The sequence below is a fragment of the Anabrus simplex genome, chromosome 6 (genome assembly GCF_040414725.1).
Source record: "Anabrus simplex isolate iqAnaSimp1 chromosome 6, ASM4041472v1, whole genome shotgun sequence".
In the NCBI taxonomy this organism is placed as follows: domain Eukaryota; kingdom Metazoa; phylum Arthropoda; class Insecta; order Orthoptera; family Tettigoniidae; genus Anabrus; species Anabrus simplex.
The window spans coordinates 347,642,777-347,662,024 of record NC_090270.1 but is presented as its reverse complement, the minus strand read 5'-3'; the positions used below and the strand labels follow the sequence as shown (position 1 = coordinate 347,662,024).

Genomic DNA, 19,248 nt, shown 5'->3' with positions numbered 1-19,248 from the left:
TTGCTAGTAATAGGCGCTTGAGTGCTGCTATCGGGAAGGGCTCTTCTGCATGAGTTATTAACAGGATCCATAAGAATGGGAGGGGGGATGTCCAGGGGTTTCAATCTGTTAAGAATGGTAGGGATAGATTTGTTTCGGAGGGGAGTAATTAGGAGGTGGTTGTTATGAGTTTCTTCAATTATTGCTATGTGCTTGCTCATGATAGGTTCTATTGCCTCAATAACTGTTTTTCTTGTGAGAGGAATGGGTCCAGGATTTGTGAGGGGGATAATAAGGAAGCTGCATTTGGAGGCAATGGGAAAGGTGGTGTTGTTATGGGTATAATGGAAGGGCCGCTCGAAGGGATGTTCTTCGGCGCTGGCTGCTGCGATGTTTTCTTCTTCGGTTGGTTCTCCTACACCTTCGTCCTCTTCACAATCATCTTCTTCGGAGTGGCCGTATTGGGTGACGGTAAGGCCCTGATAGGTTAGAAGGAGGTAGGCGATGGCGGCAGATTCCGCGGATGTCGAGAGGAGGTAAATGTCATGGGTAGGATCTTCTTCGATGAGGAAAACATGTTCACTATTGTTGATAAGGGCAGCGGCAATTAGTAGACGATGGGTTTTCAAACTGGCGGGTGAGATTTCATTAGGACGGTGGATAAGTAGAGCATAGTCGAGAGGTTGGGGAGGGGGGGGGTTGAGTTTGATGGAGAGAGGAAGATTGAAATCAGAATATGGGCCCCAGCTACTCAATCCACCGGAGTTATCCATATTCTGGGCGAAGAAATAAGAGATATAGGTAAGGGGAGAGGTTAGGGTGGGGGCTTGGCGGGAGTATAGGAAACTAGCACTGATTGGTCAAACTCCTCGGAGGACCAAGGCTAGGGTGCACCCGGGGGGTACCAGTCGCGTCAGGTTTAGTTGTTACGGATCACGCCGGGACAAGACGCGAAACAGGCACACACCGGGTGTAAGACAAATTTGCTTCTTGTAGCTAGCAAGGGGCTAGCTGGCCGGGCTGGACGTCTGGCTGCTCGCTTGGCAGGCGAAGGAGTGCTGGGCCGCGATCAGTAGGCTCCCCTTATATACCAGGAGGGACGGACCGCGCAGGAAATCTTGGCAGGTGGCCTATCCACCCGAGGTCCAGGGGCAGGTTGCGGCGACTGGCGGAGCTTGACGGGCGAGAGAGGCGAGCTTGCGGAGTAGCTGGGTGCTCGCACGCTCGGTCCCTTGGCTGGCTGCGGCGACTAGCGGGGTCTGGCTGGCGCTGGGGGCGAGCTGTCGGTTTGCAGGATACCAGCTCGCTGGCTGACAAATTGCTCTGACTGACAAATCCGCTCTTGATGGCTGACAAATCTGCTCTGACCTTAAAAATTAGGGATGGCTGGGGGCACCCGGTTTCAGCGTGTATTTGAAAGAAAACGCCTGTGTCGTACTAGCCAATGGGGGCGAACTAGCTGCAGCCTCATTGGCTGGCTCGCTGGCTCGCGTAACCTGCCAGAGTACAAAACTGGTGGTCACTAGTCGGAAAAATACCATTTGGTGCGAAGCAGACTAGCAGAGCATCATGTCAGGACGAGGCAAGGGAGGAAAAGTTAAGGGCAAGTCCAAAAGCCGTTCCAGCCGTGCAGGCCTGCAGTTTCCTGTCGGGCGTATCCACCGTCTCCTCCGCAAGGGAAACTATGCAGAGCGAGTGGGTGCTGGTGCCCCCGTGTACCTGGCTGCGGTCATGGAGTACCTGGCTGCTGAAGTTCTTGAGTTGGCAGGCAATGCAGCCCGTGACAACAAGAAGACGAGGATCATCCCCCGTCACTTGCAGTTGGCCATACGTAACGATGAGGAGTTAAACAAACTCCTGTCTGGTGTGACCATTGCCCAGGGAGGTGTGCTGCCCAATATTCAGGCAGTGCTCCTGCCCAAGAAGACCGAGAAGAAGGCTTAATTGCCTTAGCCTTGGTTTCCCAGGCAAAAATTTAAAAAACGGCCCTTTTCAGGGCCACCAGCTGGTTAAGGAAAGAGTTGCTTGTCAGGCTTTATTGCTCAGTAGTAAAAGACGTATCAAAAGAGAAAGAGCAGTACAGTACATATAAGTCTCTAATAATAATAATAATAATAATAATAATAATAATAATAATAATAATAATAATAGTGAAACCAAGAAGAAGAAGAAGAAGAACAACAACAACAACAACAACAACAAAGAGAAGAACTGTGTTTAGTGTCCCTTCAGTAGCAACAGATGCTGGAATTTAGTGTTTAGGACAGAAAATAGCCTAGCCAACTTAAAGATATATTACACAGTTTATTTATTGAAGGAAGGAAGGAAGGAAGGAAGGAAGGAAGGAAGGAAGGAAGGAAGGAAGGAAGGAAGGAAGGTTTCATAAGAAGTACTTTTAATATCATACCAGTTTACGGTATAACCTTCAAAACTGGAGTAGGTTATCAGATTATTTATTTAATTATTTAATTATTTATTTATTTATTTATTTATTTAGAAAGAAGCCATGTGATTAGTTTCCAAATGAAAGAAAGAAAGACAGAAAGAAAGAAAGAAAGAGAGAGAGAGAGAGAGAGAGAGAGAGAGGATCAGATACAGATATCTAGTGTCCATTAAAAATAAACTTCAGACTAGACTTCATTACTAACGTTGAGGGCATATTTTCTTCTCTGCAGGGCTCGAGCAGAAGTGTACAGTACAGTACCTCCTAGGAAGAAGTGCTGCACAAGCAATGCTAGAGGAGTACTGGACACGGGACACTAAGCTCTTTTGAGAGGTAAGTGGTGGCCCTGAAAAGGGCCGTTTTTTTTAAACACTGCATGCCCCCTGCCGGGAGCACGCTCGGAAGAGATCTAACCGCCGAAACCGTAAAGGGTACGTCCCTGTCTCTTGAGGGCGTACACTACGTCCATGGCGGTCACGGTCTTCCTCTTGGCGTGCTCGGTGTATGTTACGGCATCCCGGATGACGTTCTCCAGGAAAACCTTGAGCACGCCACGAGTCTCCTCGTAGATTAGGCCCGAGATACGCTTGACCCCACCTCTGCGGGCGAGACGTCTGATGGCAGGCTTGGTGATGCCCTGGATGTTGTCTCGGAGCACCTTCCTGTGACGCTTGGCGCCTCCTTTGCCGAGTCCCTTTCCTCCCTTGCCTCGTCCGGTCATGGTAGATCAGTACAACAGCGAGTTCAGAGCTCGAATGTGCCAGGCCCCTTTTTTTTTTTTTTTTTTTTTTTGTTGATGGCCAGTGGATGGGAGCCCCGGGGCGAAAATAATGCCCCCCTACTCATCTGTTTCCAAGGTTTGCCGATGAGGCAGGAAGTCTCTGTTCGCGCTACACTGGTGGGGGATAAAGCAATCTGTCAGATAGACCAAGGGCCTATCGTCAGAGAAGAAACCCCCTCATCGCTACTAGTTTGTGCTCAAGAGAGTAATTTACTAGGAAATTGGGTCCTTCTTAACAAACGGCACTTAACAGGGGAAAAATTTTGACGTAATTTAGTGGGTCATTGGTATTAATTTGCAAAAGGCCGAAAGGGTTGGCAGGTTCGAATTTTAAAACAGATCATAAGTGATCCAAGGGCCACGGTACTTCAGGCGAGTCCGCGGCTTCTTGGTCCTCATGATCCGTTTTAATAAAAGAATACCAGGGTCCTCTGATAGGTTCGAGAGGATCCTAGCCCTGGTCATCCTCACTATTTTATTTATCTGAGATCTAAGTGTGGGGATACGAAGCTCAGCCCGTATCCTCTTGTTAGATTTCAGATATGGTGCTCTGGTCATCATTCGTAGTGTCTTATTCTGAAAGGTTTGTAATTTGGAAAGCGGAGTCTTGGCAATATAGCCCCAGGCCTCGCAGCCATACAGCAGGATGGGCCTAATACATGCTAGGTAAATATTTCTCTTGATGGTGGTAGAGATATATTTATTGCCTAGCAGAGGTCTCAGTGCTTTCATCCGTGCCGTGGCACGCTGCCGGGCCTGTTCTATATTGTATCTCCAGGACATAGTTCTGTCCAATATTAGGCCAAGGTATTTAATTTGGTTAGTCCAAGACACGGGGACGTTATTAATAGTGAGGCGATCAAGGTTAGGCCGGCGCCGGGTGAAAACAATTGCCTGTGTTTTGTCCGCATTTATTTTCACCTTGTTCCGGAGACACCACTCCCAGAAGGAATCGATCCATTGTTGCAGTCGTCGGACGGCATAGTCATTTCGTTTCATGCCGATGTAAATGGCTATGTCATCCGCATACTGCTGGATCTCTACTCCGTCTCGTGTGGGAAGATCGTTCACATATAGGCCGTAGAGAGTGGGGCTCAGCACTCCACCCTGTGGGACTCCAGCTCTGAGTGCCCGAGGGGTAGATTGCTCCCCTTCACAGGAAATATAAAATTTCCTGTTAGTCAAATATGACTGAATAATTTTGACTAGGTATGTAGGAACTTGATATAGTTCCAGAAGTTTCACTATTAAATTATCGTGCCAGACAGTGTCGAAAGCTTTCTCTACGTCGAAAAATACTGCTGGCACGCTACGGCGCATATTGAACGACCTTGTGACATACTGTGTCAGGCGCAGCGCCGCAAGGGGGGCACTGCGCCTGGACCTGAACCCAAACTGCTCAGGTCGCAGTATGTTGCGGGTGCTTAGGTATCCATTGAGGCGTGAGAGAAGAAGTCTCTCGAATATCTTAGAGATATGTGATAACAGGGTTATCGGACGATAATTTTGAGGGAATAATTTATCCTTCCCTGGCTTCGGGAAGACTATCATTTTTCCAGTCTTCCAGACGTCAGGGAAGTATCCCAGTTTTATGCAGGCCGAAAAAATGGTAGCTAAGAAAATTACTGCCCTGTATGGCAGTGACTTAATTTCTTTATTTGTAACCCTGTCATCACCGGGAGACTTCTTCTCGTTTAAATTTTTAATAGCCCTGCGAACCTCGCGAGGCTGGAAGTCAGGTACGTTAAAGTCAGGTGTCCATTGTCTTTCGAAAGCCAAGGCTTTTCTGCGTATCTCACGGGTCCGTCGTTCGTCATCGTCATCGTCATCGTCAGCTAAGTTGTGAGTTACGCACTGGCTTTCAATAGTATCCGCAAAAGCCTCAGCTTTATCATAAGGGGAGAACACCAGGCCGTGCCGGCCGTGGATGGCACGCCGGGGTTCCTGGGTTCGAGTCAGACCGCGAGTGACACGCCAAAAGTCGCGTTCTGACTCATGCTCTGAAAGATGTCGGCAGAACTCCTCCCATCTTTCAATCTTACGCTCCAGCAAGCGATTGCGGACTTCGCGGGCTAATTCCTGGTATTCCGCCCGGTCAGCGGGGTCCCGGAATCGTTGCCATCTCTTCCTGTATCTATTTTTAATTTGGATCAAATCCTTAAGGAGATCCGGTGTGGTATCATCCTCAGAACCAGGACAGTGCTGAGAACGATTATTATTATTATTATTATTAATTTTGGCTGCTCGAATGATGTATTTCCGTGCATTGCTGACCTTATTATTAAGGTGCGCAATCGCACGGTCCACATCATTCTCGCTGGTGACCGGAAAGGTTTTCAAATTTTTGTTGACATGCCACGTGAATTTGTGGTAGTCAAGATTTAATTTAGGTACAGGAAGTGACGGCTCTTCAAGCCTAACCCAGGTAAGATTGAAAATGATGGGTTTATGATCCGAATTTAATTCGTCAGGGACTAAGAAATCAATAGCCCTGTTGTAATACTTAGTGACTGCGACATCTAAGACATCAGGTAGGCCACCATTATCCGGATAGAAGGTGGGCTCCGTGGGGGCATATACACTGATGTCAGTATCAAGTGAATGTTGCTGGAGTATTCTCCCCCTAGGATTAATAGTCCTGGAGTTCCAGTCGGTGTGCTTGGAATTCAAGTCGCCTCCAATGATAGAGGGCGTATGGCTTTGATTATTAAGTAAAATATCTAGCTCAGCCGTGTGAAGCGGAGCTTTGGGGGGGAGATAGGCCGCAAAAATTCGATAATGATAGTTATCATGTCTAATCTCGATACCGAGAGACTCAATAGCTCCAAGAGGGAGAGGGTCGATGACGTGATGAGTAAGCTTAGACTTAATCAGCACAGCCACTCCCCCGCCCTCTCTGTCAGCTCTATCTTTGCGGTATACCGCAAAGTTCTTAATTTTGAAAGGCATATGGGGTTTCAGCCATGTTTCCCCTAGAAGGAGGATATCAATGTTGTGCTCAGAGATAAACGACTCGAGTTCGTATCTCTGAGCAGAAACACCCTTGCAATTCCAGGCACAAACCCTAAGGTCCATAGTCAAACAATGACAGCCTCTTTAGGGCTCTGAAAAGTACTGAAAAACAGCACTTAACAGGACTCCAATCTTGTCTATCATTGTTTCACATGACCTTAGTTTGGTCATCGTGTCTTTAATGATAGGTAGCAGTTTAGAAAAATTAATTTGCCTCACAAGGTTCAAAATGTCACTCATGCCCGAAAAGTCGGAGATGGGTGACGCTTCCTCTGAGGGGGCAGGGTTCGATGCAGGGGCGGGGGCCGCCTGGGCACCTCCAGCAGCAGCTGCGTACGAGAAGTTGGGATCAACTTCGCGGGAGGGGGGGAGGACCTTTCGCTTCTCGGTTTTCAAGACCTCCCTAACCATTTTCTGTTCCATAATGTTCCGGAACAGCTGGCATCCCCTCCAGGAGGCGGGGTGTTCGCCCTGGCAGTTGGCGCACTTAGCTGGTGCCTCCGGGTTTAGGGGGCAGGCAGCAGCTGCATGGTTTTCACCACACTTTACACACCTCCTAGGCATTTTACAGTAATTAGCGGTGTGCCCCCACCGCTGGCATCGATAGCATTGAGAGGGGCCTTCACGGCCCCTAAAAGCCTCAATTTTGACCGCACACCCACACAAATATTTGAGTGAGTAAATGGTCTCGGAGAATTTATCCTTCGGGAGTGTTACACTCATAACACTCAAGGGTATCACTTTCTTGGACGTAGCATCACGTCGCGTGTACTGATACACGTCCTGTGGTTGATATCCGAGTGCTATGAGTTCCTCTCGAACCCAGTCCACGTCTACTGTTGAAACAATATTCCGAATGATCACTTTGAGGAGCCTTTTACTCGCGAGCTGGTGCGTGTAAAAGCTCTTGTTGTTCTCCTCGAAATACTGTTTCAACAGTTGGTAATCCTGCTCATTTTCCGCGTGGAATTTCAGAGCATCCCTAGTATTGATGACTCTGATATTTCCAGTGCAGCGGGTCCTCAAGTAATTATAGTGGCGCTGATATTCTGATTTATCATGCACCACTATAGGGGGAACAGAGACTTTTTTCGGGGTCGAAACATCCATGGCCTCGCCCTGGTTTCCTTGAGAGGAGCTCTGCCCTGTCTCATTGTTATTTGGGGTCGAACCCGCGACCCTATCAGGCCTAGGAGGCTGAGAGGGGGCAGCGCTCGTAGAGGGTTGAGGTGCAGGAGCGGGGGCAGGGGGGAGGGGGACTAAATCAGCCGCAGACATATTGCCCTCAGTGGGCAAGGAAGCCAGCACACTAAACGAATTAGAGGTAGGAACAGGCTTGGGACGTAGTTCCCTTCTGGCCTGTTTCTCTCTAGCGTACATGTTTCTAATTTTCTTAGCCACAGAATGATTGCTGCGGAAGGCGGCAGCCAAGTGAGCCGGAAAGTCACCGGTTCTGGAATATTCCTCAAACTTCTCCCTTGTGAGAGAAGTGAGAAGATTAATGGTAGAGCCGGCTCTAGATGCCGACGTAGTGCGATTATCGCACCTAGCTCGCTTAATCGTATCTGCAAGAGGTGGAAAATCATCTCCACCACCTCCCGGTGGCGGGGAGTTAGCCATCATGCAGCTACAAGTCTACAAGCAGGCACACACCAACAAGCAAGTCAGCAGGCAATAGCACTTACCAGATATGCAGATAGGTAGCCAAAAGGATTGTTGTAATCCACTTTAGCACTTCTCTGTATATTCTGTAATGTAATTGACTTTGCTCCACTAAGAAAAAAGGCTCACACCAAGTCAAATCAGGAGAGAACAGAACAGCGCGTCCGTAAGGTTCACCAGATTGTTCTCGAATGCTGTGCCAGGCCCCGCTTTTGCCTGTGCTTTTGTTGAACGAGCCTGGCCCCGGTGACGTCGGCAACTGGCTAGCGAATGGCAGCGCTGCAGCAGCACAGGGAGGGGGAAGCGAAGGAATAAAACAAGGCGAGCGGGAGCGAGCTCCTGTTATTCTCCCTGCAGCGTGTCGACAGTGAGTACCGTACGTCATGGCCCGGACGAAGCAGACTGCACGTAAATCCACCGGAGGCAAGGCCCCCCGCAAGCAGCTGGCAACCAAGGCTGCCCGTAAGAGCGCGCCTGCCACGGGTGGAGTGAAGAAGCCTCATCGGTACAGGCCCGGTACCGTGGCCCTCCGTGAGATCAGGCGCTACCAGAAGAGCACCGAGCTGCTCATCCGCAAGCTGCCTTTCCAGCGGCTCGTGAGAGAAATAGCTCAGGACTTCAAGACTGACCTGCGCTTCCAGAGCTCGGCCGTCATGGCCTTGCAGGAGGCCAGCGAAGCCTACCTGGTGGGTCTTTTCGAAGACACCAACTTGTGTGCCATCCATGCCAAGCGTGTCACCATCATGCCAAAGGACATCCAGCTCGCCCGCCGCATCCGAGGGGAGCGTGCCTAAGTCCAGAGCTAGCTTAACGCTGAACCTTTCACCAAACGGCCCTTTTCAGGGCCACCAAAATATCCCAGAAAGAGCAGTCGTAGTCTCTGAGCTAGCACGGGCAGTGAATTAAAATATTCTTTAAAAGGAAATAAATAATAATAATATAAATCTTGATGATGATGATGGTGGTGGTGGTGGTTGTTGTTGTTTCCAGGGGATGATGTGAACCTTCCAAGTGCAAGCGCAGTAGACACAAAACTTAATAATAATAATAATAATAATAATAATAATAATAATAATAATAATAACAACAACGACAAAGTATATACATCTGGATGGCGGTGGGTTTTTTTTATTTTATTTTTTATTCCACAGGACGATGCGAAGAGTCCTAGAGTAATCATAGTAAAGAAAATACTGAATAATAAAGGCGATGTTGATAATAATAATAATAATAATAATAATAATAATAACAAAGTATATAAATCTTGATGGTGGTTGTTGTGCCAAGGGGATTAAGGAAAACTCCAAGTGCAATAACAGTAAAGAAAATACTAAATAATAATAATAATAATAATAATAATAATAATAATAATAATAATAATAATAATAATAATAAGAGAGTAGTGGGGCACTTGTGCACACTTGCCTCTTTATGAGACAGAGGTAGGAGAGAGGCCAGGGTTCACATTCAAAGACTTCATAGGCTCTTTTAGAAAGAAGGTGATGGCCCTGATAAGGGCCGTTTTTGCAACCTCCGCTCTCGTGAGAGCAAGAGGTGCACGGGTAGTGTAAGAACCTCGAGGGTTCTCACTTCCTTTTTGCAGGTGCCTTTTTAGGCGAGGCCTTGGGCTTAGCGGCCTTTTTAGGCTTAGGTGCCTTAGGTTTCTTAGTGGGCACCTTGGCGGCCTTCTTAGCCTTGGAAGGAGCCTTCTGCTTTGGTTTGGGAGCAGGAGCTGCCTTCTTCTTCTCAGCAGGCTTTTTGGAAATGGCTTTCTTGGCTGCAGCCTTGGCTCCCCCAGCCTTCTTCGCCTTGGGGATGCGCTTCTCCTTGGGGGCGGCGGACCGCTTGACAGGGGCTGCGCTGGCTTTCTCCGGCTTGGCAGCTGAGGCGAGTTTGAAGGAACCTGAAGCTCCCTTCCCCTTGGTCTGGACCAGCTCTCCGGAAGCCACAGCAGATTTCAGGTACTTCTTGATGAATGGGGCCAGCTTCTCAGAGTCCACCTTGTAGTTGGCAGAGATGTACTTCTTGATAGCTTGGAGAGAAGATCCACCTCGCTCCTTGAGGCTCTTGATGGCACTGCCCACCATCTCGGAGGTTTTCGGATGTGCAGGCTTGGTGCGAGGTTTCTTGGATGCGGAAGCCTTGTTCTTCTTGGGCGACGCCTGGGCCGGAGCCGAGGCGGGTGCGGATGCTGCCGATGCTGTTGCAGTGTCAGCCATGGTCACGGTGCGAATGATGTGTTAAATTTCCCATATGTTCAGTTTGGACACCCCTTAGGGGGTGCCGGTTGCGGTGCCAGTACCGGTGCGCTATGCCGCGCTCCTCACCTGGCCTGTTGTAGTAAATAAGTATAAAAAGAATAAAATATATTTGGTTGATAATAATAATAATAATAATAATAATAAAATGGTGGAAATATTACGGTAAAGTGGGTGCTGTTGAGTGGTATTATGGAAAAATTCAACCTTATTCTATGCGTGCCATGGCTGGATGTTATTAAAAATTTCTAAATTGCTTTTTGTGCCAGCGGCAAGGGCTAGGCCTGGGTGGTCACCCATCCAAACGTTAGCCACGCCCGATGTTGCTTGGTTAATCGGGCCTTGCCGCTGGATTTTTTGCTAGAATACGTTTGTATTCATGAGTATTCGGTGTTTGTAATACTATTAATTTAGAAGTACAGCATATGTGTTTGCAGCTTGATTAAAGTCCCGCCTCGGCGTCGGTTTTGTTTCCAGTGCTTTTTGGTTGTGGTGGTCTGACTTTTTGGTGGTGGTGGTGGTTTTGATTGGGTGTTTTGGCTGTATTGTGGTATGGTGGGCTTGGTAGGCTAGAAGGTCGCTTTTTAGGAAGTGAGAGATTTCATGGTTCTTGCTCTTTTCTTGGTGGGGAAAAGTGACTTGGTGGGGGCGGGGGGGCGGTTACTGGGGGGGTGGTGTGGTTTTGCGGAGTAGGCGTGGGTAGTGATCCGGCCTGGGTGGAAATGAGGTTGAGTAGGAAGAGCTGTAAGAGTGCGGTTATGTCTGGAGTGGGCGGTGTTGGGTGGGTAGTCATGGGTCCTGGGTTCGGGTGCTTAGGTGGTGGGGTCGGTTGGATGAGTGGTGGGGGTGGTTGAGTGGTAGGATGCAAGTGTCTGGAGCGTCTGTAGTGTGCTTTAATTGCGCGCTTGATGTAAGGGCAGCCAGGAAACGAGGCGGCATGACTGCCTTGGCAGTTGGCACACCTCGCCTGCTCACGTGGTACCTTGCAATCTGTGTGATGGTGAGAACCGCCACACCTATTGCATCTGGTAGGTTTAGCGCAGGAATTTGCTACGTGGTTTAATTCCAGGCAATTAAAGCACTGTGTGATGAGGGATGAGTGTGTAGGTGCCTGGGTTCGGTGGTGAGGTGGTGCTGTATGAGGTGGTTTTCTGTGTCTGTTTTTTGTTTGTGTGTGAGTGTCTTTGAGTGGTGGCTGTGGGTTTGTTTGAGATTCTGTGGATTGGGTAGGCGGTGGTGGTGGCGGTGATGGAACTGGTTCGGTTTGGACGGGTGGTTCGGGGTCGGTTATGGTACTGACGTCTTGTGTTTCTGGATAGGGTGCGGGGGTGTAACTTGGGTTTGATGTACAGTGGATGGGGTTGATCATGATGGGTGGCGGGAGTCCTGAGTTCTGGATGGTTTTCATGATAATGGAGGTGAATTTATTTTTGATAGGAGTGATCAGGAGAAGGTTGTTATGAGTTTCTTCTGCCACTGCTATGTAGTCTTCCAGGATGGGTTTGATGGATTGTAAAACTGCTTTCCTGGTAAGTGGTATTGGTCCGGCTGTTTGGAGTGGAATTATTAGGACGTCGCATTTTTCAGAGGTAGGGAATGGAGAATCAAAACGTATGTAATGGAACGGAATTTCGTAATCTTCTTCGGTGATGGGAGTTTCAGTTTTTGGATTGCTAGGAGATTTCCAGGACCAGTTGCTGTAGTCAAAGCTGGAGTCTGTGGACATGGCTGGATGGGAGGGGCCGGGGTTCTGGCTACTCAATCCACCAGAATTGACCCGACTCAGGGTTAGGGAATGTGCTTGGTGGGTTCTGGGGTGCTATGAAGCACTGGAAACGGTCAAACTCTTTCGAGGACCGGCGCGCTGTTTAGGTGCTCACTCAGTGGGCACGGTCGGAACAAGTGTAGTTTTACCGTGTCGCAACGGGACGAGTTCCGAACCAGTGACCACACTGAGGGCTCTGACAATTGCTTGGCTCTGACAAATTGCTTGGGCCTGCCGTGAACTTGGCGAGCAGGCGATTGCTGTTTCTGCCTATTGTTGGCGGCAGTTGGCAATTGTTGGTTTGAAATAGGCAGTATTGCGGGTGGCCTATTCCCGTGGTGAAGGGGCTCCTGTGACTTGACTGGAGCGTAGGTATCGCAGCTGGTGACTGGATGACTAGCGTTCTGGGTGCTAGGTTCTTGGTAGCTGGAGCTGAGTGCTTACAGGACTGCACTGCACGAGCGCTGAGCTGCGAATGAATGTGTGTGATGAATGATGATGTGTTAAATCCCCAGGGTTCGGTATGGTACACCTATCTAGAGATAGGTGTTAGTGTTGTGCCGATGCCGGTGTCTCTTCGAGACTCCTCTGTCGGCCTTTAATGTTATGTTGCAGTTTTGTGAAAGTTCGTATGTTTGATTTATTTGTTGTGTGTTATTTTCAGTAAATGGTGTTGTTAATGTATGTGTTTTGTTGAATGTATGTGTGAGTGTACTTGTTGTGGTCACCCATCCACTGGGTGGCCATTCCCGATGTTGCTTAACTATTTGTGTAAGTAGTATGTATGTGTGTTGGTACCTAGGAGAATTTACATTCAGTAACCATGGCTAGCACAGCTGTTTTTGTGGACGATGTGGCTCACCCTGTTGGAGCAGGGTTTGCCTAGCATATGTTACGTTTGGAAGTCTGTAACGCTTCATCGTGTCAACAGTTCGCAACTTGCACTTTTACTTTAAAGTGCAAGTATCTGCGGATGTTAAGTAATAATTTTACAGCATCTATAGGTGTTAAGTTGGAAAGTACAGCATTGTTAGTTAGCAGCATTTAAGTAGTGCTCCCGCCTCGGATTCCGTGAGTTCCAGTGCTTTAAGGAAGTGAGGAGTGAGGTCTTTGCTTGTTACTGGGCGGGGGCGGTATGCAGGGCGGGATTTAATTTAGTTGAGGATCAGTTGCTTGGCAGGCATGGGAAGTAGAGGCTGATCCGGAGTTGATATTAGCTTGGTAAGAAGACTGATCAGGGCATGGGAAGCTTGGCAGGGCTGGGTCGTATGGGCGTTGGTAGAAGGTCCTGGGTTCGAATGGTGAAGTGTATTATGGCTGAGTGGTGTCTGTGGTGAGTAGTGGTGAGCCTGTAAGTGCCTGGCGCGTCTGTAATGGTCTCGAATTGCCTTCTTCAAGAACGGGCAGCCAGGAAATGAGGCGGCGTGACTGCCTTGGCAGTTCGCGCACCTTGGCTGGCTGCGTGGTACAGTGCACTCAGTGTGACGATGGGGACCGCCACACCGATTACACCGCTGAGCCTCTGAGCACGAGGCTGCAGAGTGGTTCAACCGAAGACAATTGAAACACTGTGTAATGAGTGTTGTGTGAGGGGGGGTGCGTGTTCGTGTCTCTGAAGTGTAGGTGTTGGATGTGAGCGGCGCTGACTTAGGGGCAGGTTTTTTACGCCTGCTCCCAGTCTGAGTGTATCTGGAGTGTGTTACCGTACCCGGTTGTGAGACTAATGGGGTCTCAGTCCCGGGTTCGGATGCTGGTGGGGGGGGGAGTGTTTCCGTGCCCGGTTGTGAGATTAATGGGGTCTCAGTCCCGGGTTCGGATTCTGGCGGGGGGGAGAGGGGTGAGTCCAAGATGATTGGAGGGTCGTCTGTTTGTACTGTCTGGTGCTCTTGGTTTAAGTGAGTTTGTGTGGTTTTTGTGAATGTTAGTGGTGTGTGTGTTGCGTCCAGCTCAGTTTGGGTAGCTACTTCGGCGTCTGGCGCGTACCCAATACATACTCTGTAACGGATGTCCCTAGTTTTTAGGTGTTCGAGAATGGCGCTATAGCTGCCCTCAATATCCATAGGGAAAACAGTTATGCATCCATTAGAGAGCTCCTCTAAGAGCTGGACGTGCTTTATGACTGGCTGGATGGCTAGGTATGTGCGTTGGCGGTGGTGGAATCGGGTGTGTCTGGATGGGTACTGGTCGTAAGGCATTGGAAAAATAAAAGGATCGTACCAGGTGTCACGGTTATTGGTGCGAATTTGGAGAGGTTGGTCGAAATTGGGGGTGGTTGGGGGTTTCCTGGACATGGTTTGAGATGGGAATGTCAGTGTCTTGGCTACTCAATCCACCAAGGTGGTCCTGACGGCTGGTATGGGCTGGGGAGACTTGGGTGTTTATGATAAAACACTGGAACGGTCAAACTCAATAAGAGGACCGGCGCGCTGTTAGGTGCTCACTCAGTGGGCACGGTCGAAGCAGGTTTAGTTTTGACGTATCTCAACGGGACAAGCCTCGAACCAGTGACCACACTGAGGGCTCTGACAAATTGCTTGGGCCTGCCGTAACTTGGCTAGCAGGCGATTGCAGTTTCTGCCTATTGTTGGTGGCAGTTAGCGATTGTTGATTTGAAATAGGCTGTGTTGCAGGTGGCCTATTCCCGTGGTGAAGGGGCTCTCTGATAGAACCCTAAATCTTGGTTGGAGCGTAGGTATCGCAGTTAGCGGCAGGGTAACTAGCGTTCTGGGTGCTGGGTTCTTGGTAGCCGGAGCTTAGTGCTTACAGGACTGCACTGCACGAGCGCTGAGCTGCGAATGTGCGAATGTGTGATGTGTTAAATTTTCCCGAATGGCGGAGTGTATCAGGCTACTCGGACCGCGCAGGAAACAGCAGAGGCTAGCTGTCGGGTGGGCTGCGCGGCGATAAGTTGGGGACGTGCTTCCTAGCTCCTTTCTCGTGCACCCTGCGTCCCGTGGGGGCGGCGGAAGGTTTAGTTCAAGGTAGGAAGGGATAGCCAAAGGATTAATGCTGCTCCTCAAATGAAAGAAGTGCTGCCCGCCTTGTTCAGGGCGTCCTGGCGCAGGTGTGTTCCATGGACAGCATTTCCTCAGCTCCCTCTCCATGCCGACATTTAGGGGCAGCCGCCGTCGTCGCGACGCCCCCGGGAGCGACCACCGCTTACCTGAAGGAAGTCCCATCCTTCCTCTAGCTGCCAAGGCAGAGAACTGTTCGTGGACTCTAGCCACTTTCGAATGAGAGCAAGGGACGTTCGGCCTTCAGGTGGATTTCTGCAGTAGCAAGGAGACCCACCGTAATCTGCCTCTAATAGCATTGCATAAAAGGGCATAAAGAAGGAAACATATAAATTAGGGACTAGTTTCCACGACTTGTCAGATTCCAGGTCTCTTGCTAGCTCTTTAAGTTCATTTTAGTCGCAGTATTTAGGGCCATAGGCACTTGCCTCACGGTCAGGTACCCTCTCTCACTTCCTGCTGTTTTAAGGCCCTTGTAAGGGAAGAGAAGAGAAGCCTAGTTAAAGAGGAATCCTAGAACGTCTAGGTGTATTTCAGGGCGTACCTAAAGGCCCAGACCGGAAGACAGCCGGTTAAGTCTCACAAAAGACTTTGTCTCTGACCTGTAGGAGGGAAGCACAGCCTGGTAGAAACGTCCCGCCTACCCCGGGCAACAAAGCCAGGACCGAATATCTCTAGGCCTATTCACAATCGAAAAGAAGCCCATATATAGTATATCTACACCAGGCGGTATTACTAATTGTTCCAATATTACAGCCGATCGCGTCCTCCCTCAAGTTGGACAGCTTGAGGTAGACAGAAGCTTCCGAGGGAGCTGCCTACAGAGAACAACTTCAGAAAAAATTGGATGAGAACAAGAGATACAATGATAGGACCCATCTTAAGACACCCAGGACTTATTCAGTTGGTTTTAGAACGATGTGTAGGCGGTAAGAACTGTAGGGGTAGACCAAGGTACGGACATGACAAGCACATGTAGGATGCAATAGTTACATAGAAACGAAAAGGTTGGCACAGGATAGGGTGGCGTGGAGGGCTGCATCAAACCAGTCTACGGACTGGTGACTCAAACAACAACAACAACAACAGTAGGCTAAGGCTATTTAAAAAAAAACAACTACCGCTACTACTATGTCGACGACGACGACTTTTACCTAACTTTCGTAACCGACCTTTGGTCTCAAAGCTGCCATTAAGTGAGAGTATGCCTCCTTAAAATAACCTACTGGCTGCGCCGAGAATCGATCACACTATTAGCAGCATAGAACGAAGACGATCGCGTGAACTGACTTCAAATAATAGTATTAAAGTTTGAGGTTACGTCGAATGTAATTACAAAAAGGCTACGCAATTACTTCTTTGACTTACAAGTACAGCGGCATACCTAACCTCAAAAAAGAATAAGGTCAGTAAAGTGCGAAACCGCGAGAATGCTATGTCCCTTTCGACGTGTAAGGAACTTTTTCTTTCTTTCTTTCTTTCTTTCTTTCTTTCTTTCTTTCTTTCTTTCTTTCTCCTGGTCCGAACGACGCCGGGAATTGCAGGAATACGTGTTGGGTTAACACGTTGGACGTTCAATTCTTACTTGCAGATGGAAATCAGGAAGGAAGGATCTAACACAGGGTAGATGCACGGTTAACACAACTTCTCTCGCCATGTGGATTCGGTGTGATTATACGGCTGGATGCCCTTCCTGACTACAACCTTCCTTCCTTCCTTCCTTCCTTCCTTCCTTCCTTCCTTCCTTCCTTCCTTCCTTCCTTCCTTCCTTCTACTACTACTACTACTACTACTACTACTACTACTCCTACTACTACTACTCAAGTTTGTGCTGTAAAAGAATACCCTGGGAAGAAAACAGGAGGATTAGGAGTCCTCTTCCCTCAAATATCAATTGAAGTACCGTAATGAGGGGTACCGAGTCATTTACATTCATGGGAGGATATGCGTAAAGGGACCTGATGGTATTTAGGCCAGCTGCGCTAGGGTTACTCTTCGTATGACTAGACCAGACCAGTACCGGTACGGTACCTCAAGATTTTTATTTTTTCTTAATTAGTTTAGGTTATCCAAGCCTAACCTGCAGTATCTTGCACCCGAAATATCTAGCATCTACCCTGTAATGAGAAGATGCAGGCCTCCTTCCCAGTTTTCAAGACTGGTGATGATAAAAGTGTGCGTAATTTAGCTTGAAGTTAGCAGATCCACGATCAGTTTATGCCCCTTTTCTCGGTTCGCTGCAATCATGTCTTAGAACAGGGTCTCCATTCTAGGCCTATCAATTCCTGCGAACTCGTGAAAGCAATCAGGTAATGAAGATGATGATTGTAGTTAATAACATTAAGAAGAGAAGTTGAGGTGTTTGTCTTCAGCAGAAAAGAGGATATAGGACCCGGGTAGCAGTGAAAGGGCGACCGTGTTAGACGCAGGATACCTAACCTCCCTATTCTTTGAATTCTAACCGGTAGTACTAAGGTAAGGAGGAAAAAGTAGGACGTACAGGTACGCAGTGTTCAGGTGCTGGGCAAATGGACGTATTATTGCCGAAGTACGAAAAATCCCTACCGGCCTAACAGGAACTAGTAGTGGTAGGTAGTGAAAAATGTTATTTACTTTACGCCCCACTAACTACTATTTACCGTTTCCGGAGACGCCGCTGAGGCGAAATTTTGTCCCGCAGGAGTTCTTCTATTTTACGTGCCCGTAAATCTACAGGCATGAGGCCGACGTGTTTGGCCATTCAAATACCAAGGGAGTGAACCGGAATCGAACTCGCCAAGTTGAGCTCAGAATGGCCTATTTAAATCCAGGACGGTAACGGTAATGATATGGGGAGTTGAGGTTAGTTCTATGGAATTCATCACTTGCCGAAAGGTCGGTCAGCCGACGTGCAGGCTACTGAAATCGAGCACTTTCCTCACGTCACCTAACCTAAAACGTCACGACACTTTCAACTAACACTTGTCGTCGAAAACGTTACTTTCTCAGTCTTATTAGGAAACCGTCTCATCTTAGGTAGAAATGCAAAGTCCTGGGAGTCAATGCTACGATTTGTCGGAACACGCGCACAAGGGTCACTCTCCTGCACTAGTACATCATCGTTCGTAAGCAAGCTTATGAGAGACGCCCAGTTACCTGCAGAGAATAGCGCACAACAGACTTGCAACTTATTACCGAACGTCGTCGTTATATCAACGGGTCAGCGATAGTATCTTATCTTACCTGAAAGAACATAAAATGAAATCATTTTTCGCCTCTTTGAAGGGCTGCTACATGCGGCGTGCGGTTGCTAGGACACGGCTTTCATTGTTATCACGACAGTGTCGATGACGTTGTTTGGAAACCATCTTCCTCGCGATTTTCTTGGCGGGCAGGGAGATTCGAACCCACGTTCCGCCCTGGCACTGATTACCCTTCTTACCTGTAATCTTACGCGAAATAGGACGTAGTAGAATGAAGAGTTAAGTATCCATGAGGGGCCTCCTACAGACAGGGCGCACTAAGCTGCACTAACCTAAAAGAAAAATAACAGCACACACACACACACACACACACACACACACACACACACACACACACACACACACTCTCTCTCTCTCTCTCTCTCTCTCTCTCTCTCGCATAATAACAATAATAATAATAATAATAATAATAATAATAATAATAATAATAATAATAATAACCATCATCATCATCATCATCATCATCATCATCATCAGGTCAGGTCAGGTTAGGCGGGCACCTCGGAGGAAGTTAAGTATCTACAATAAACTTGAATCATGTTGGAAAGTTAAGAACATCTGGTTAGTTTCACATGTAACAAAAATCGATCAATTTCGACATTTGTGCAGCCGTAAGGCTAAAGTTGATGATAAAGGGTTATTTAGAGATCAGAATAGTAGGTAAAAAGGGAATTGAGCCAACGGCACGTGGTGTTCCCAAGCGGTCACCCATCCAAGTACTGACCACGCCCAATGTTGCTTAACTGCGGTGATCGGACGAGAACCGGTGTATTCAACATGGTATGGCCGTTGGCGAGAAAGGAAGTCTTCATAGATGCATGTGTACAGAAGGCAACGGTTATTTATTCTTTGGAGGTGGGCGGGCGCGTTGTCGAGACGAGACTTTGCTCGGAGATCGCGACGGAGGAGCGTACGAGGGCGGTACTGAGCGCGCGCGGCGGGGCGCGGCGGAACCTAACCCGAGTAGTTTTAACCTCACTTCGTCGTAACCTAACCCCAACTCGACCCAGGGCCTACATTCAATCCCAACCAATCTCCTCAAGAAAGAAAAGAAAGAAAGAAAGAAAGAAAGAAAGAAAGAAAGACCCAGGG

The 19,248-nt window shown here is 48.4% G+C and overlaps 1 non-coding gene across 1 annotated transcript; it reads right to left on the bottom strand.

Moving 5' to 3' along the window:
- Positions 1–18,831: 18,831 nt before the first annotated feature.
- LOC136876571 (5S ribosomal RNA) lies at positions 18,832–18,950 on the bottom strand. Its single transcript, XR_010860609.1, has one exon. It is a non-coding gene; the product is annotated as a 5S ribosomal RNA (ribosomal RNA).
- Between the last annotated feature and the right edge of the window lie 298 nt (positions 18,951–19,248).